Below are 18,431 nucleotides of genomic sequence, written 5' to 3'. Positions count from 1 at the left end.
GCAACATCAGTCTTTCGGCAGGGCAGCAGCTTCCAGCCACCATGGTCAGTGAAGCACTTCAAAACCGTGAGAAGGAAACAAAAGCGAATATGAATGGGCTTTGTATACACCACATTTCACGTTGAAGAATTGGCGAAGAAACAGCAGCTGCAATTGTTTGTTCCATAGCTAAGCGCAAGAGCAGAAAATCTGAAGGGGTAGAACAGAGCAGACGGGGTTAGAGGTATAAGGAGTAATGCAGTGTGCGTTAGTGTGTCTTATTTTGTATTGATAAACGTTGATATTTAATCATTCCTGACTAAGGGACGCTGAAACGCGCAGCCAGACTTCTGCCCTGCTGACAGAACGAAGCACTGGGCGAATGGCTGAGGGAGCCCGAGACGCTGAGGGCGTAGAGAAATTAGGGAGGTCGAGGTCGCTGTCATGACAAATATCGGGGCGCTGCCGATGCCACTGCGGCAGGGTTCAGGGCGCCGAGGGAGTGCTGCAAATCGAATTGTGAGCACCACCGTCACTGCCGCTCCCGCACTCGACGTGGCTTCGACTCACGAGCTGTGGCAAGCTTGTCGTGGAACCGAAAGTCAATCATACGGCGACTACTCAGGGAAAAAAAATGCATCGAAACCTAGCTCGTTCCGCAAGAGAAGGGCACACACACACACACACACACACACACACACACACACACACACACACACACACACACACACACACACACACACACACACACACACACACACACACACACACACACACAACACACACACACACACACACACACACACACACACACACACACACACACACACACACACACACACACACACACACACACAAACTAAAAGAAACATCGCGCTGTATGTAACACAAAAAACGAAGAAGCGAAGCGATGGGCGATGTAGAGACAGACAGAACGAGCGCTAAAAAAGCAAGAGAACTGACCTCAAAGAGACAGAGATAGAGAGAAATCCGTTTTGGGAAATAAGAAAACAAGGAATGTCCAAAAGACGTCGCCCAGAGATGGATGATGTATGCCTGCAGACATACGCCGCTGCCATCGCCTCCTCCTCCATGCCCGGTGTCTTCGCTCCTGCCAGCCTGTCTCCTCCATGTGAGGGTTCCCCAGACCGTTCACTTGGCCTCGGGCGGGGTTAGAGAGACGCACGACGGGGACGAAATGCCCCGGCTCGATTAAAGAAAGGACGCGACATCCTCTTTTGTGGCTTCGCAGTGCCAGCGCGAGAGGAACGTGAAAATGTGGAGGCATACTACATAAGAAAAGCTTTTCTTCAAGTAATTAGGTCAAGTACCGGAAGATTTGCGGCACCGTCTTTACACACAAAGCTAGTGCCTTTTCTAGATAACAGGGGCTTGTGGCACTTACTTTTATTTTTATTTTTTATTACAGATTCTGAAGATCTTTTACACGGAACTTTATGGGTAGTGAGTCGTCGCCCCAATGCCGAAGCAATGACCACGACGGAACAGTTTTTCTTACTTGTAGACGAAATCCTCTTGGAGCGAGGCGTGAAAGAAATCAGAAGCAACTTCTCTGTGAAGTCCCTAATAAGACCTATAGAAGAAAATCTGCAAGAAATTTCCATTTTTATGCATAACAAAATATTAAACTGCGTCTCTTTCCGGTATTTCGAACATGCTGTTAAGGTTTCAATCAAACCTATAATTCGAGCTTTTTTTTCACACCTATGTGCACCTTTGAACATGACTACACTTTTCATGCTTGCTAGATGTCAGCCTGCAAAAACAACGCCTTCCTGTTTTTGTTTCGCCTGCAAAAGCATATCGCCATACAGGGGCACTCTGGCAGAGCTCGCATTCTTATGGCAACCTAACCGCGGAGCAAGCGAAAGACAATACGCTTCCTTTGATCCAAGCAAATGCCGCTCCGCGTTGCACTGTAAGGAGAGCGAATAGTGACGCTAGCATGTGGCCATACCAATGTGCTTCCCCTTGCAATAACCGTTGCAAACCTAACAGAGTTCACGTAATCCCTACGTTGGCGATTTCTTTCTTTTGACGGCTATCTCACTTGAGCTTCGTTTGGCCAGGGCAAGCACATGCTTTCTCTTCTTCATTCGGTTGGCACCACTTTTTTTTTGTGAAAGAAACGCTAGGTTACCACAAAAATTGTCGAAATTGCCAGAACGCAGCGCCGCCCCCGTTCTAGTTTCCTTTCTGGTCACGTACCAATGGCAACCCATTCAACCCGATCCTTTCGCTGGCACCCTGCACGAACATGGTTGCAGGCAAAGCAAGGAACCGTTCAGTGCTGTGCCTGACTCACGTCTCATGTGAGGTGCAGAGTCGCGTATTCTTGTCGACTTTTTGAACGCACGAACGATGGAAAGGCCCTCCGCGTTTTATTCTCTTTATTTTCTGCTTTCTGATCCTTTCAATGTGTCGATATATCTTATGCCTCAGGTAGGCCTTGTTTTTTTTTGTATGCCTTTGTAGCACGAGTGATGGAAATATGCTTAACTTTCAGATATTTAATAATGTACATGACACTAAAAGCCCCACAGCGCATTTATATCAAGCAAGGAAGTTGTGTGTGTACTACCTCTTCGAATGTAGATGCTTTCTTTTCTTCGGGTTTCTTAGACTGTCTGCTTGCTTCAAAAGGTTTTTTTTCCCAATTTTGCGCTTTTTTACATTTCTAAGGTTTCTATCGCACATTTGTCATATACCGTATTACATGCATCCCACATGTCTCAAAGGTAAGCTTCGTCGGAAATTGTCTGAATAGCGCACCTTCGCACGACGTTTGGTTAATGTAAATTAAAAAAAAACCTGTACAATGTATTAAATGGTACGTTATTATTCATTTTTCTTCTTATTTAACCGTAGCTACTTATTATTGTCCTTCATTAACGTCCTCGATACTCTGCGCACAGTGAAGCGACTGCCATAATCCACCACCTTTTTTGCAGGACAGTGAATCACCGAGATTCTTTCCTCAAGGCCATTACATGGCTACTTCTAAGAAAATACACACCTTCTATTGTATGCTGATCCGGTTCCTCAAGACACGCTTCGATAGCCACTATGAGCAGATTCTCCTACATCAATCATCACGGTCTGCTTACCGAAAGACGGTCACTCGCTTATGAATACGTCGAAGTTTCCCGCAAACGTCGCTTGCCGTGCATCAAAAACTGCACTGCGTGACCACACATTCTCCACCTAACCCGCCTCATCTCCAATGGTGACCTAGCAAAATAGACAGCGTCTTGGATTTCGCTAAGCCATGCCCTCAAAGGCAAGGTCTCTGGTGATGAGGTTGGGGATCGAAGGAGTCCATTAACGACGCGCATGACTTTAATGCAGCAGCCGCCTACACTACTACATTAATGTGCTCGCGGTTACCATCGAATTTTATCTCGAGTCTTGCATTTGCTCGCCTTAGTGGCTAGAATGAGTAAACTTCATGATGATGTGGCAGTGGAAGAAAAGAAGCACAATTTTTATGTTAATGAATCTAGAGTCGTCGAAGCGGCGTAATGAAGGTGCGCCATTATCCACCGTTCCAGAATATGCACTGAAGAAATCGCTTCTGCCTCCAAGTCTTATAACACCCTGCCCCCCAACCCCCAAATCGCACGTTCTCATCCTCCCCCCCATTCTTAATCAAAAGAAAAGGGAATATGTAAGGAAACTATTACTATGGTGTTCTACAGCTCACAATCAGGCGTCCTTTCGGAAGCGTAGCCGCGCAATATTCACTGCCCTCCATACGCATACTTCATACTTACGTGATCACAATGAAGTCACCTTTAATGCATCTTGTTTCGCATCTAAGCTTTCTCTTTCAGGCGAGGAACGAAAATCTACTCACGTCCTTCTTCAGGTTCATTATTACCAGCTCTCCAATAATAAAGCCAGAGTATATTAAGTATTCCCACTTCAACGTTGCACGCCATCGGCTACCGCGTGAGCTTTTATCAACAGCCAAGTCTTTCTTTCCTTTCGCAGATACCAACTAAATGAAAAGAGGCAATGAGGGAGTGAAAATGTCGGTGCTCTTTCATCGTTTATTTAGTTGTTTCGATTATTATTATTATTATTATTATTATTTTATTTTTTTTTTGCTGCAAACGACCTGCACAAGCACTTCTCGTCTTTTCGTGATCCGCATGGGCCACACAATAACCCGACTCTCTCGAAGCCGCGAAACGCGAAAAGCAAGTCGCCTTTGAAGACTTTTCTCAGTGGCTGCGCTGAGATTTTGCATAATGATGCGCGCGATCCATATTTCCTTCGTGGCGACCGCTGACTATGCAGCGTCCTGTCTCCATTTTAGTCTTCTTGTATTGAAAGCACCGGTAGCACTAACGACCACGGCATTCCGGTTTACAATTTCTGTGCTGCTATCTGCAGGCCACTTCGAGCACCCAAAGGGAATAAGACAGCTCTATATTCATTAGCGCAAGAAGGACTGCACAGAAGTCTTTACATCAGTAGCCCCTGTCATGGCTATCTAAAGCAGCTAATACCAGAGTCACCGCTAGCTCAAGAGTCCATTTTCTTAGCACCCGCCTCGTAGTTGGCAAGCAACTAATACTTCAGTTTATTATCACTCAATGATACCGGGGTGCGCGGATAATGATAGGTCAAGCACGACAATGAGCGACCATCTTTTTTTGGTTTTCTCGTGATAGCGCAGCATTCCTTGGCAACTGGGACGGAAAGCGGATGCGGTTGTGTCAACCCGAATAACAGAAATCGGATGTGGCACGTCTGCTGCCGATGTAGCTCCGGCGGCGCGACCGATCGGTACCATATGTTTAGAAGCAACATATTCTCTTTGTCTCGAACGACAAAAGCTCTGCGAAACGGCGAATACGCTAAAAAAAATGCGGTTCCTGGCGCATGTCGACAGGGATAGCAATGTAGTTGTTAAATTTAAATTTAAAGGCATGTGGCTTAGGCCTAGTATCATGAGCAAGTGCGTGTCAGTTAAGTGCGTGAGAAAAATGTACCGTCTTCACGTTTTGCTCTGCTCTTCAACTGTAATTCCAATGTATTTTGCCTAATCGCACGCTCTTCTGAACCCCATACATGTCATTCCTTGCCCAATTAAGGTGCTACAAGAAGCAGTATATAAAAATTATAAAAATATGGCCTTGAAACATTCCTAAGTTGTCTTTCGTAAGACACGTTGTTTATAACATAAATTGCTCGCAGAAGAATTGACATTTGGGCAAGTTGGAATTGTTTATGCACTTCGAAATGTGCAGCGCGAAAACGAGGACACAAGAAAACGTAATACACACCGCACAGCGCAAGTGTTCTGTATATTACTTCTTCGTGTGCCCTCATTCTCGCACTGCACATTTCAATATACATCAACGACTTGCTCTCATACGAAAATTGGCCTGCTTTCTCCATTCTGTCACATCACTCATGGCCATATTGCCGGCTAATTAAAGACGGCTCCTGTTTTAATTGAAAGCAGAAGTTTACCGACTCAGTATTTCTGAATCAATTTCTTTTCTCCTTATTTTGAGTTATAGGGCAAACGAAAAGGGGAGTTCTAAGCACCGGCAGTAATATTCTGTGAGCATATAGTACACATATACAAAAACAAAGGGTGCCTCGGGCGTTCAACAGCCTCTCAGCGCGTTTTTTTATGTTTGTTTACTCTGACTAGTCAGCTTCTGGTATCCTTGCGACTTATGGTTGTAGTTTTATAGCCGTGTCGACCTGCTGACTTAGAACTGGAGACGAGCTGTCAGATCAGTTCTCGCTGAGCACCTCGGGGCATGAAGCTCAATGCCTCCGGGCGCGAAGCCTCACAGTTCTAAACGGGCATTATTGGATCAACAAGGTGATCACACGTTCTTCACTAAATTGAAAGGACTTTGAACAAGAGTACAATTGAACGGTCAAAAGTAAAAGCGTCTGTATGGTCCCTCTCAATTCCGAAATCGAGTCTTGAGAAATAGGAAGGTCGGTCTTGTCAGACTGCCCGATGGCTATGGAACTATAGCAGCGCCTCAGGGCTCCGGGGAGCACCTGCAGTTCTACAGTTCTTGAGATCGCGAACGCTCACTCAAATCACTGCTCCTTCATTAAACAACTCCTTGCTTCCACTCCAGTGTCATCATAGAAGCCTTTTTCTTATCGGCCCAACCACCACCGGGCGTCTGGATAATACATGCTGAGAGAAGTGTTGGAATTGCCTTTTATCGCTGATGGCTTTGGCGAGATCAATGATCACGTTTTACAGCGCAAGCTGTTATGAGATCATTCCACCGGCCGTTTTTGGCGCCGTAGTTGTCCGCCGCCGCCGCCGCCGCCGGTGTCCGTAACCAGTATCGCTCGAAATAAGAAAAAAAAACGAAATAAGAAAAAAAGTCCAGGATGGAACGAGGTTCGAACCTGGGCCCCCTGCGTGTGAGCCCAGTATTCAACCTCTGAGCCATGCCGGTGCTTGAAACTGCTTTGCAAAAAGGTCCTATACAGGCTTCATGTCGGGAAGGAAGCACATTAGCATATGCAATAAAGCGCGGTAGAACAGTAAAATAAGCACCAAGCGTCGCACAACGCGAATTCTGTAACCAGGCGTCACACAATGCGAATTGCGCAACGAGTAGATTGTTGAATGCTTCCAACCCATTACAAAGGGCTCTGCGATAATTCTTCGTCGTCATCAGGCACAGCATCAACAAAGTGCGCATAATGCCTTACATGCGTTTAGCAGGTACCACGGCTCTCCGTAGAATGACGAAAAATGGCACAGTGCCTGCTGCCCTACGTCTCAAAAATTACAATGATTTATAGCGTAGTGGGTTCATCGCAAGTGCACTTGTAGTGGTTTCCAAGGAAGCCCATAAGCGCATGTGATCCATTTCCTCGGGGTCTCAGTAAAGTTCTTCGCCTCCCCCCCCCCCGTCTCTCTCCCACGTCAACGTATGTTATACAGCATGACGGGAGAGGGAAATAGCAACCGGGCGTCACCCAATGCAAATTAGATAATTCGTGGGCCGTTTAAAGCTTCCAACCCATTACAAAGGACTGAGCCATAATTCTTCATCGTCTTCAGTCGTCGCGTTAACAAAGTGCACACAATGCCTTACAGACGTATAGCTGGTGCCTCGTTTCTCCGCAGAATGACGAATAATGGCTTAGTAGGTGCTTCCCAACTTCACAAAAATTGTGATTTATGGCGTAGTGGGTACCTTTCTAGTGTACTTGTATTGTAGCCCCAAGAGAGCTTACAACGGACTCTAGAAACGCCGCTCTTCCAGCTTTCGCTGTGACCGTGCTGCGGTTTCAGCGCAAGCCTGCCGTTTTTTTTACAGCGAAAGCTGTTATGACATCATTTCAGCGGCCGTTTTTGGCGCCGTAGTTGTCCATCGCCGCCGCCGGTGTCCGCAAACACTATCGCTCGAAATAAGAAAAAAAAAACACGAAATAAGAAAAAAAAATTCCAGGACGGTACGAGGTTCGAACCTGGGCCTTAGGCGCGGGAGCCCAGTATTCAACCTCTGAGCCGTGCCGGTGCTTGAAACGGCTTTGCAAAAAGACCCTATACAGGCTTCATGTCGGGAAGGAACCACATTAACATATGCACTATAGCGTGTTAGAAGAGTAAAATAAGCACCAAGCGTCGCAAAATGCGAATTCTGTAACCAGGCGTCACACAATGCGAATTGCGCAACGAGTAGGTTGTTGAATGCTTCCAACCCATTACAAAGGGCTCCGCCATAATTCTTCATCGCCATCAGGCACAGCATCAACAAAGTGCGCATAATGCCTTACATGCGTTTAGCAGGTACCATGGCTCTCCGTAGAATGACGAAAAATGGCATAGTGCCTGCTTCCCTACTTCTCAAAAATTACAACGATTTATAGCGTAGTGGGTTCGTCGCAAGTCCACTTGTATTGGTTGCCAAGGGAGCCCATGAGCGCATGATCCATTTCCTCGGGGTCTCAATAAAGTTATTCGCCCTCCCCCCCCCCCCCTCTCTTCCACGTCAACGTATGTTATATAGCATGGCGGGAGAGTGAAACAGCGACCGGGAGTCACCCAATGCAAATTACATAACTGGTGGGCCGTTTAAAGCTTCCAACCCATTTCAAAGGGCTGAGCCATAAATCTTCATCGTCATTAGTCGTCGCTTCAACAAAGTGAACACAATGCCTTACAGATGTGTAGCTGGTACCTCGCTTCTCCGCAGAATGACGAATATTGGCTTAGTAGATGCTTCCCAACTTCGCAAAAATTGCCATTTATGGCGTAGTGGGTACCTTGCAAGCAGGGGCGTAGCCAGGGGGGGGTGGGTGGGGGGTTCAACCTCCCCCCCGAAATTTTTCAGTTTTGCATGCGTATAATACATGCACACATACAAACGCACGCACGAACATACATAAAATGTGGTTGAACCCCCCCCCCCCCCCCGAAAAAAATTTCTGGCTACGCCCCTGCTTGCAAGTGTACTTGTATTAGTAGCCCCAAGAGAGCTTACAACGGGCTCTACAAACGCCCCTCTTCCAGCTTTCGCTGTGACTTTGCTGCGGTTTCAGCGCAGGCCTGGCGTTTTCTTTTCCGCTTGCTCGCTGCGCAGCAAATCTTAAAATTCACCATAAAAGAAAGCTCCAACTTGCAGTTGTGTGTGTGGTGGTCGTGTGCTTTTATATGTTTACGCCTTCTTTTAATCGTGTATGGATGCGAACGTTTATTTAAGCTTTAAGTGCAGATCTATAACAAAAAACTTGGACACTAGTAAACAAAACGTTTGTTCCTACATAAAGGCGCTTATATATTCCAACGTAGACCACGCGCACGCGCGCACGCGCAACTGCGATATCACGTAATTATGCGGACCGAAATTAAACTTTGCAACCGGATATCTCGGAGCACGGACGGGCTAGAAGAATTCTACCAAATGGAGCTGTGTATGAACATCACTGCCTCTAGCTTTTCAGTACAAACATGCCCACTTACTGCAGCCAGTAAAAAAAAGTTCATTATTAAACCTGAGTTGATTGGGCGGCTGATAGCGACAATTACCAATTACGTCTCCTCCTGGCCGCGCAACTTTTCAAAGGTGGTCGTCACGTACCCACAGGGTTGAACTTTTAGAAAACCATAAAGCTCAGCTTTGATTCCTCGGTATATTGTAACGCAGTGTCTTCCTTGCAAAACGACGTCATACACATTTTATGCATTTATAAGGCTGTTTGACTCCTGAGCCATGTATTCGTCTCCACCAACCTTAAAGGGCCCCTGACAGCCGATTTCTTGTTTGTGACATTTATGTTGTAATAAGGAGGTCTGTGTCTTGTAATCACGGAATGACACCGTAAATGCTCCAACGTGATGTCTAAATAATCCTAGCAGCGTTAATTGTGGTCATTTTTAGTGTAGGTTCAAAACGCGCGCCGAAAGAGGATAAGAAACTAGCGCCGCGCCGCGGCGGTCGCGCCTCGGGGCACGCGTGATGACGTGCGCTCAGTATTGGGTGACGTCAGCCACGCGCTTGTTGAACCCCAGTTGGAGAACACACAAACGGAGAGCTCACGCTGCCTGCCGACACGTGCCGAAGAAGGAGAAGGTGGGAAAGCAAACATGCTTCGCAATATACCACAGTGCATGCACCGCGCATATTTCTGTCTGTGACGTCGACAACACTTGCTTTACCTCTGCAACGTCACAAGGGGCCTACGTCTACGTCATACTAGTGGTTATGTTGATAGGAGTTCAAAATTCAGACGAGCACTCAGGCTTACTTTAAAACCAAATTAAAATATCTTAAAGGCAACGCTCGTCACTCATAATCGGTCAGAAGTGCCCCCGCATGCAGGACTATCAAACAACACAAGCATCTCGAGTTTCCAAATTCGGTGTCAGGGGTCCTTTAAGCCGTTTTAACGATGACACGAATAAGTGACTGCGGCATACCCTCGACAATTGACGTCGCACGATCCTTTTGAAGGCATGCGGAATGACAACACTGTAAACAAGTCTGGTGAGATGTCTAGTGCTGTCGTTGTGTATAGCTGAAGTATAGGGCGTCAAACTCACTGATGAGTCGACTCACTCAGACTCAGATTGAGACATGAGTCTGAGTCTGAGTGAGTCAGGTTGAGTAATATTTTCGTGAGTCTGAGTCTGCGTGAGTCCCGGTAAGTATTCTTTTCAAGAATATGAGTCCGAGTGAGTGCGGATGAGGAAAATTTTGGTGAGTCTGAGTCCGAGTGAGCCCTGAGCGCAAAATATATTTCATCAGTGAGTCTGAGTGAGCTCTACACTTTTTTTGCCGACCTATGGTCCTATCTACGCATTACTATCTATTTTATGACGACTCATGTTTGTACTCGTCAACTAGGGTGAGTGAGTCCAAATGAGAAATATTTTAGCGAGTTTGAGTCCGAGTGACTGCGGTTGAGAAAAAGTTGAGTGTGTGAATCCGAGTCAGTCCGGATGAGGAACATTTTGGTGTGTCTGTGTCCGAGTGAGCCTTAAAGGCAAAATATATTTCATGAGTGAGTCTGAGTGAGCTCCACACATTTTGTCTACCTATGAGAAGTCACTGGACTCAGGACAAGACAAGAAATAGACAATTCTATTGACGGCTCTGCATGAGAATGATATCCGCATTTTGGAAGCGAATGAAAGAAATATTTCGTACTTGCAGAAAACTATATGTCAGAATTATTGGTGGTCATAGTACTTCCTTCTGCTCGGCGTGTGTAATCTCCCAGGGTAAAGATATTGTGGCTGGTTATAGAACAAGGGTTCGTATTTTGAGAAACGTCTCACACTCAAATTCTTCCTCCGAGAATATTTCAGCCAATCCTGACACTGGGCATTTTGTTACGCATGAATGAAAAGATCTGTGAATACGGCCTTAGTATTTTGTCTCGCCTTTCTGTTCACGTCTCGTCATTTCTGTTCACGAATGATGGACGAAGAAATTCTCTGAGCGAAAAATCCGAATCGATGCTATCAAGAAAAAATGTCGCGAAAAAGCTGTATTATTAGCTGATTGCGTCATGATTGCTGAGCAGTACCGGCGTATTATACACACATTCGCTCAAGGCTTCAAAATACGTTTGACCACAGTTATCGTATTCGGCACTAAACGTCCATTTAAATTTAGCTGCCGAGGTCGGAAATTGAACCCACGACTTCGGGCTCAGTTTCACAAAGGAAAAGCCAACGCTGTGGGAAGGGTGTGTGCATTTGCGTATGTCCTTGTAACAAAGGAAAAACGCATCAAAGTATTAGTCTACAAAATGAAAGCGCGTTAAAAAAACCGCACCCAAAACAGTATCCAAAATGTGAGCGTTGTCATCAAGTTGCAAGTGGCGATATATTTACAACGGCGAAACGGAAATGGAAGACATATGTAACATTTTCTCCCTTTACGCTTTTTATTTATTGTTTCTTAGTTCTACATTACATAAAGCACGTCGTGGAAGCGCCTGTTCTGTGCCTCTACGCTCAGTGCTATCAAAAGCGCTGAAGTCAGCGAACAATGATGTCTGTCATTCGCGCCACGCACGCATGAGGGAAGTGACATTCCGAGCACGTTTGGAATTTCAGGAAGTGAGAATACAATAGAAAAAAGAGAAAGCGAGAGAGCACAGATAGGGAAAAGACGACCCCATACAATGACTTGAGCGTAGAAAAAAATTCTGCAACTCTGTTTTTGGCTCGTTGCTTCAGTTTTGCTTTTATTCGCAAAATATTGCGAATGTGTGTATATGTATAAGACCTACTTCGCGCGCGTCTTCCAAACATATCCAGTGGCACGCTTTATGTGGAACGCACGCTCAGTACGAAATGAGGCCGTGTTCTAAGTTGGAGATTCGACCATAACATCGCTTTCAGTGAGCGCTGAGAGGCTGGTTGAGCAAAGTCGGACATGAAGTCGCTTTATTCATTGGACACGAAAGCTTGAAAGCGACACTGTCGCCGAAAGTGATCGTTTCGGAATACGGACTCAGGGTAATAACCCTAGCGAATACGTCACTGGTAAAGACAACCATTGTAAACTTCGTCACATACACTTTCTGCGCCCGTAAACATGCACATGCCGTCAGTATATTACCCGCGTTTTGTTAGGTCATCATATCTATCAGTTTAATTCGTTTTTGTAAGCAAACGCACAGTTGTTGCTTTTTCTTTTAAAATAATTCTTGTTCCTTGTGTATCAGTTGCCGTCGTCGAATCGTAAGTCTTGAGCTGTATGGTGACCGAATTACTCCGGTTTGTCCCATTTGAGCAACAAGGCACGATGCAGGTTAACGCCGACGATGTATGAATTGGCAAAGATCGCTGTTTTAGAAGACCATTCGCTGAGAAAACTGACGCTTCCTTATGTGAACATGTACTACGAGAATGTTTTCTCGTAGTTTAAAGTCAATAGTGTTCTTCAGTTCCTTAGCCTGTTCCGTGTTTGTTGATTAGTGCTCGGGCTTTCACAGCAAAAAAAAAAAAAAAAAGGAAGGATGAAAAAAAAGAGAGAAAGGAAGTGCAATGACGTGCGCACTCGCGCTACTTTTTGTACAGGACGTACATAGTATTTATTTATTTATTTATTTATTTATTTATTTATTTATTTATTTATTTATTTATTTATTTATTTATTACAAATATCCTTAGGCGCAAACAGACATTACAGAAGGAAATAAATGTGTTTTCAGCCATAGAAGCACAAAAGGTTTTAGCATAAAATATGAGCTAAATATTTCATAATCTGGTGATGATGTTCAATGAATCAAAGCACCAAATTTCATGGGTTTTCTTCATGACAAAAAGATTCCTAAATCATGACTCTGTAGGAAAGTTCGTCTATAGAATGATTTCTTTTCTCAAAAACTGTTCTAACTATAAGAACTATTGTCATCGGAAATTTAAAGTCTTGGAATTTTAATTGAAGCTGCCGAAAGTATAAAAAATATGTATACAAGGCGCTAATGACATCTTTGTGAAAGTAACAAGAAAATAAACGTCAGAAAAATACGCGTGTAGGTTCTGAGTGTTTATTTTATTTATTGCACCACTCTTCATGAGCTTTGCTACATCTTGCTATTCCACGCCCGATTCTGCCAGTGCAAGACCCTTCCAGAACTTTTCGAAGGCAAATGCGTCAACCGTAATTTATCGCATGATGACGGTAATCTAAACTGTGCAGTGAAGTCAGTGTGGTTCCTCTGAAGCCGATTGTCCTGAAATTATCCTGGCACAGTTAAGGTTGGTTTTTCGTGTTTCGTGTTTTGAGGTTTGTCGTGTTTTATACAACTTGTTTTGTTTTCGTTCTGTTTGGCTATTTTCTTTCGTTGCCTTTTGTTCATTGCACTCTCAATATCAAAGAAGTACAGCAGCCAGAGGCGAATCGTGCGCGTGTTGTCTGAAACAGTTGGCAGCGTTCCGTTGTTGTTCCTGTTACTACGCTTCACTTGACGCTGGGTCGGGGTCACAGCCGAATCTTTGCGTATCACTGTTCACTTCATTCTCTTTTTACAAGATCAAAAAAAAAAGAATTCGTTCAAGCTTGCTTCATCTTCTTCGTATTTTCAACACTGGTGCCTGTTTCGCTCTGCTTATCTCCTCAAAAGAAATATCACTTTGGAAAGGAAGCGTAAGCTCAAAAAGAAACAAAAAAAGAAGGCGACTAACCGCCTCGAGCAAAACGCGAACATTATGTTCGTGATCCTCACGGATACGTGTGCGTGCGTTCGAGCACACACGAGCGGCAGTGCAAAATGCTCTCGATTGTTAGCACGCAGCACGCAGGAGCCCTCCGGTACGCTCCACTCGTCTAATGGGTTTACTTCCGGTACGGCATTCGATACTCGGTCGAAAAATACTCTTTCTGTGTCAAGCGAGAGAAAGCCTTGACGCGCTCTACCCTGCTCATTTCCTTCTTTCGTGTGCGCTTGCTCAAATGTAGAGCTTTCGGTGTGACTTGGTACTTCTGCTGTCGCAGGTGTGTTTCTCTCCGCGAGAGTCACAGTGCGGCGTGCGATAGCGTTTGCAAACTTCCCGTTGGCTTGCCACTGGCAAAGACAAAAGCGTAGATGCTTTTTATATTCTTTTTTTTACACACACGTGCCGACCTTGTGTTGCCTGGAGCGCTTCGCTGCAGGGTCGAATCAAGTAGGATTGACAGAATCAAAGCCCTGCTGTTTCGAGCCAATTCTTGCATAGAGATATCTCATGTTTTCAATGCAAACAAACAAACCGTCCTCCGATATGCGCGAAAAGAACTTCATTATTGTAGGCTTGGGCGAGTTGGCTGATTTCATGGTAATCTTCATGTACACGTACGGGTGGGCACGTGCACATGAAGTTTAAGAAGATTCCATGGGTGGGCAAGAAAGTATCGAATATTGTTGGAAGGACAGAATAAAAAACTACGCAGCACGAAAAAAGTAATGCAAGACTACACACGACAAGTGTAGTAATTTTTCTCTCTTGTGATGTTTTCGAGCTACGAAAACAACACAAAATGATGCTTATGCACTATCACACCGTCGGTATGTGATGGTGCAGTGTCCTCTTGGAGTGACGCTTTGGTGATATTATTTGCTTTTGTAGGACTACATACTTCATGCAATGTGCTAATAAAACCAGTTGGAAGTCGGAGCTTTGTCCTTTCGTTTGACCCGCTTGGTCGTTTCTTTATTTACCGTCGTCGTATCAGTTTAAAAATAACAAATCAACTTGCCCAATATTCGACATTAGTTGACTACCGGGACACGCATTCGAGGAAGCAATCCTTACGCGCAACGACACTGTAAACAATGTGCCTTTCGTTTATTCTCGCGGAAGCCGAGTCCTGCGGCGAACGTCGCATCGTTATTATTTCAAAGGAATGCCTTCCATCAATCTCCAGCGTGGTTCCTTCTTCTGTGAAGTGAAATCACTATGCATGCTCGCTTAGAACTAGCCAAACTCGGTACATGAGGGTGACGTGACGTTCAAATCGTGTGGCACGAACTTAAGGAATATACACTACGGCTGAAAAAACAAATATATCGTGCAATGATAGAACGGCCAAAGAAGATGTCATTCCTAGAATCGGTACGAACAGCTCCAGCTTCCCGTATTGAGTTTGTTGCCGGGCACGAGCAATTCATATACTATACTTTACTCGTGACCGAAAGGATGGGAAAGAAATAAGGATGGTAAGAAAGCTCAAGGGAATTGTAATCGTACATAAAAAAAAAAATGGAATAAAGGAGAAAAAAAAAGGAAATGAACATCGGCAGGAAGGACTGCATGTATGTGCGTGTGTTGGGAGACAGGCATTTCCTGCAGGACTTGGTCGTTTCAAACAAACGCCGACCGTTGCGCGAATCAGCGGCGCGCATGAGACGTGAGTCGGGGAGCGGACACAATGGCGCGCGATTTTTTGTTCTCCTCTTGAAAGCATACACGCTCGCTCGGGAAGTGAACAGAAGGATCGGGTTGAATGGTCTGTAGCCGAGACGTGACTGGCAAGGAAGGAAGAACGAAGGCGATGCGTCGTTGTGCCAAGCTTAAGACAACTTAACATATTTGTTTTCTTTCTTTTTTTAAATTTGACAACTTTTCTTGCTGCTCTTGAAACAGTAACATAGGCGAGAAAAGATGCGACTAAATAGCCAATCAACGCTCGAACGATGCTTTAAGGAAGCAGTCGGTTGACGGAAGAAGAAAAGACATGTGAAAGTGGACCGTCGACATATTCCTCCTCAGATTTTCCAATCTTACGAACCACATTAGAGATCTCGTTGGCTGGCTTAGCACCTAGACTGTTTCCTGTAATATCCCCGTCAAGTTAACGGCACACGACGGTTTTGATTCGCCTAAATGCACTGTTTTTAAATAATGTGATACGTACTGTATTATTACAACGTGTCTCATCACTTGAGGCACATAACGTTGTGCGCCAAGTGGAAACCATGCGGTGTCATCAAGCAAGAAATGTAAGAGTTGAATAAAAAAATTTAATAAGCGAGCGGAGTCTTCGTTTTTTGGGAAAGGGTTCATGTTTTACTGTACTGTGTACTTTACTATAGGATAGCTGTCCCAGCTTTGCAGCACTGATGCTTGGATCCATTGTTTCGAAAACATATGTTCGACGATTCCGAGAATGCTCTTATACGGGAGAGCAGTACACCGTTTTGAAGGCAGTCAGTAAGGCGGAAGGTGAGGAGGTGCGTACTCAAATTCTGACTTGGCGGTAAATAAATGTTGTCCCAAAGTACAGTAGCTCGTATTCTACGTTCGAGGCAAATAACTTTCTCACTCTTTTCTATTTTAGTCACTGCCCTGAAGCTTTAACACAGGAATTATGGCTGACTATCCGTGACACCAATTGGAAGTAATGGCATGCTAAAATAATTCATCAGAGAATGAGAATACCTTGAACATTACCATTGATAACAGAACGCAAGTCTACCAGTGTATGACTGCCGGATAAGGCGCAGCTGTGGCTTCTTCACTGCCGAGGACTCGTTACAAAAGAAACCATCCAATTCATCAGCAACACAGCAGAACAACATGTCTACTGGCGCTCGTTGTTATACGCTGTGAAATGCTGTGGCAGTAGTTATTATGTGGTATTTTCTCAGCCTATTATTGTGCGTACAGAGTGTCACTTGAATACCTTATATTTGAATCAGTGAGACCTCTCTTACCTCCTCATCTCACCAACGACTGCTAGCGCAGGTGATCGCATCGTGCTGTGGTAACATCACCGCATACGTGAATTCGGCAAGAGTTAACCAGGTTATATCGTTCAGACGTACTTTTACCGGTAACATCACAATCAACCATTCAGATACACGAGTCACTCGCTTTTCTTCTCTCGTATGAACAAGGCCGTCGTGTTTCTTCGTGCGATGCGACTACGCAGACGAGAAAGCTGTATCCCTACTTAATCGAGCGTTTTTTAATCTACGTCACTAACAATAATTGTTGGAATTTTACGTCCCAAAACCACCATATGATTATGAGTGACGCCATAATGGAGGGCTCAGGAAATTTATACCACATGGAGGTCTTTACGTACACGGGTCTTTAGCATTGAGCCTCCATCAAAAAGTAACCGCCGCGTCCGGGATTCCATCTCGCGACCTTCGGCTCAGCACTCGTGTACCGTAACGACTAGACTACCGTGACGGGTTACTTTACATCAGTGAGGTTCCCATCGCTTTTATCGCAGTTCTTTCTCTCACTTTCCTTAGGGGAGGGGGGGGGGGTCTTTTCACCTATTTCTCTCTACCTCTGCCTCCAACGCTGCGCTTTGCAGATAGGAATCGGTGCCGCAATCGCTCTTCAATTGGTAAACCAAGACGCTTGCCAGGAAGTGCCGCCAGGATTCCGCTGTTATGCAGACTATGACGACTGCGATAGTTGGCGCAATTCAATTTGCAGTGCTCCGAGAACCCCGTTAACCCTACTGTATTGCCAGCAGCAGCTCATGTTTGCAATGGCGGCTGTCTTGCTATTTGCTTTGAGCACTAAACATCTATGTACCACGGTGTTTGCAGGCTGATTTGCCTCATCCTCGGGGTAGAAGACTGTCTCCGCGCTCAAAAGGTCCTCAACAAGGCACGATTATATATGAACATTGCTCAGGGAGAGCGCGCGCTTACACTCCACCGGCTCTGCTCTTTCTCACTTGAAGGAACAACTGTATACACCACACGGATCGCCCAAACTAGCTTTGTTGAGGGTTAAGTGTAGTGACGTCGTTTTCGTGCAATGCAAGCTCACAAAAAAAAAAAAGCGAAATCTCATGTGATTTGGACACCATAAAACAATTGCTTGAAGGCATTATTTTTCGGAGCACTGTTTGAAATCCTCATATCCGCGGTGTTGTTCCTCTGGGAATGCACCTTTCGAATACATCTGTACACTGCTTGTTACTTAGTGTTCTGAAATCGCATATCATTATGGTAAAAAAGAAAAGGCTGTTTTCGATTCGGAGACTGTGCGTCTTGAGGAATTATCACTACCTGTTGTGCAAAGCGAATATATTTATACTTAATGTGACAGTGCACCTGGAGAATATGTGAACGCAAGGACATTAGTGCTGCCTGCCCTTGGCGTACCCTTCTTTGACATAAGTAGTAGTTACGTTTCCAAATATTAAGGCAGGGTCTTTCAGCAGCTGATGTAGACGTCTTCAATTTGGTAGCGCGATAGGGATGGCTTATAGCTCTCTCATTAGAGTACACAGTACTCTGAATCGTCAACCTTTTTTCTAAACAGATTCGCATTGGTGATGCCAGAACTAAAGGAAGAGCGAAGCTGGACGGCCTTCCGTAGCATACCAGCCCAGCCAAGCATTGACATAGCCAGTTAAGCCAGTTAAATACAATAAATAAATAAAAATGCTCACCTCCCTCCCCCTACTCGGCTCCTGGCCTCAACACTCCTCGTTTTACTGGGTTTTACTCCC

This window comes from Rhipicephalus sanguineus, chromosome 3, assembly GCF_013339695.2.
Source record: "Rhipicephalus sanguineus isolate Rsan-2018 chromosome 3, BIME_Rsan_1.4, whole genome shotgun sequence".
NCBI lineage: Eukaryota > Metazoa > Arthropoda > Arachnida > Ixodida > Ixodidae > Rhipicephalus > Rhipicephalus sanguineus.
The sequence above is the reverse complement of the archived record's forward strand: the minus strand, read 5'-3'. Positions refer to the sequence as shown.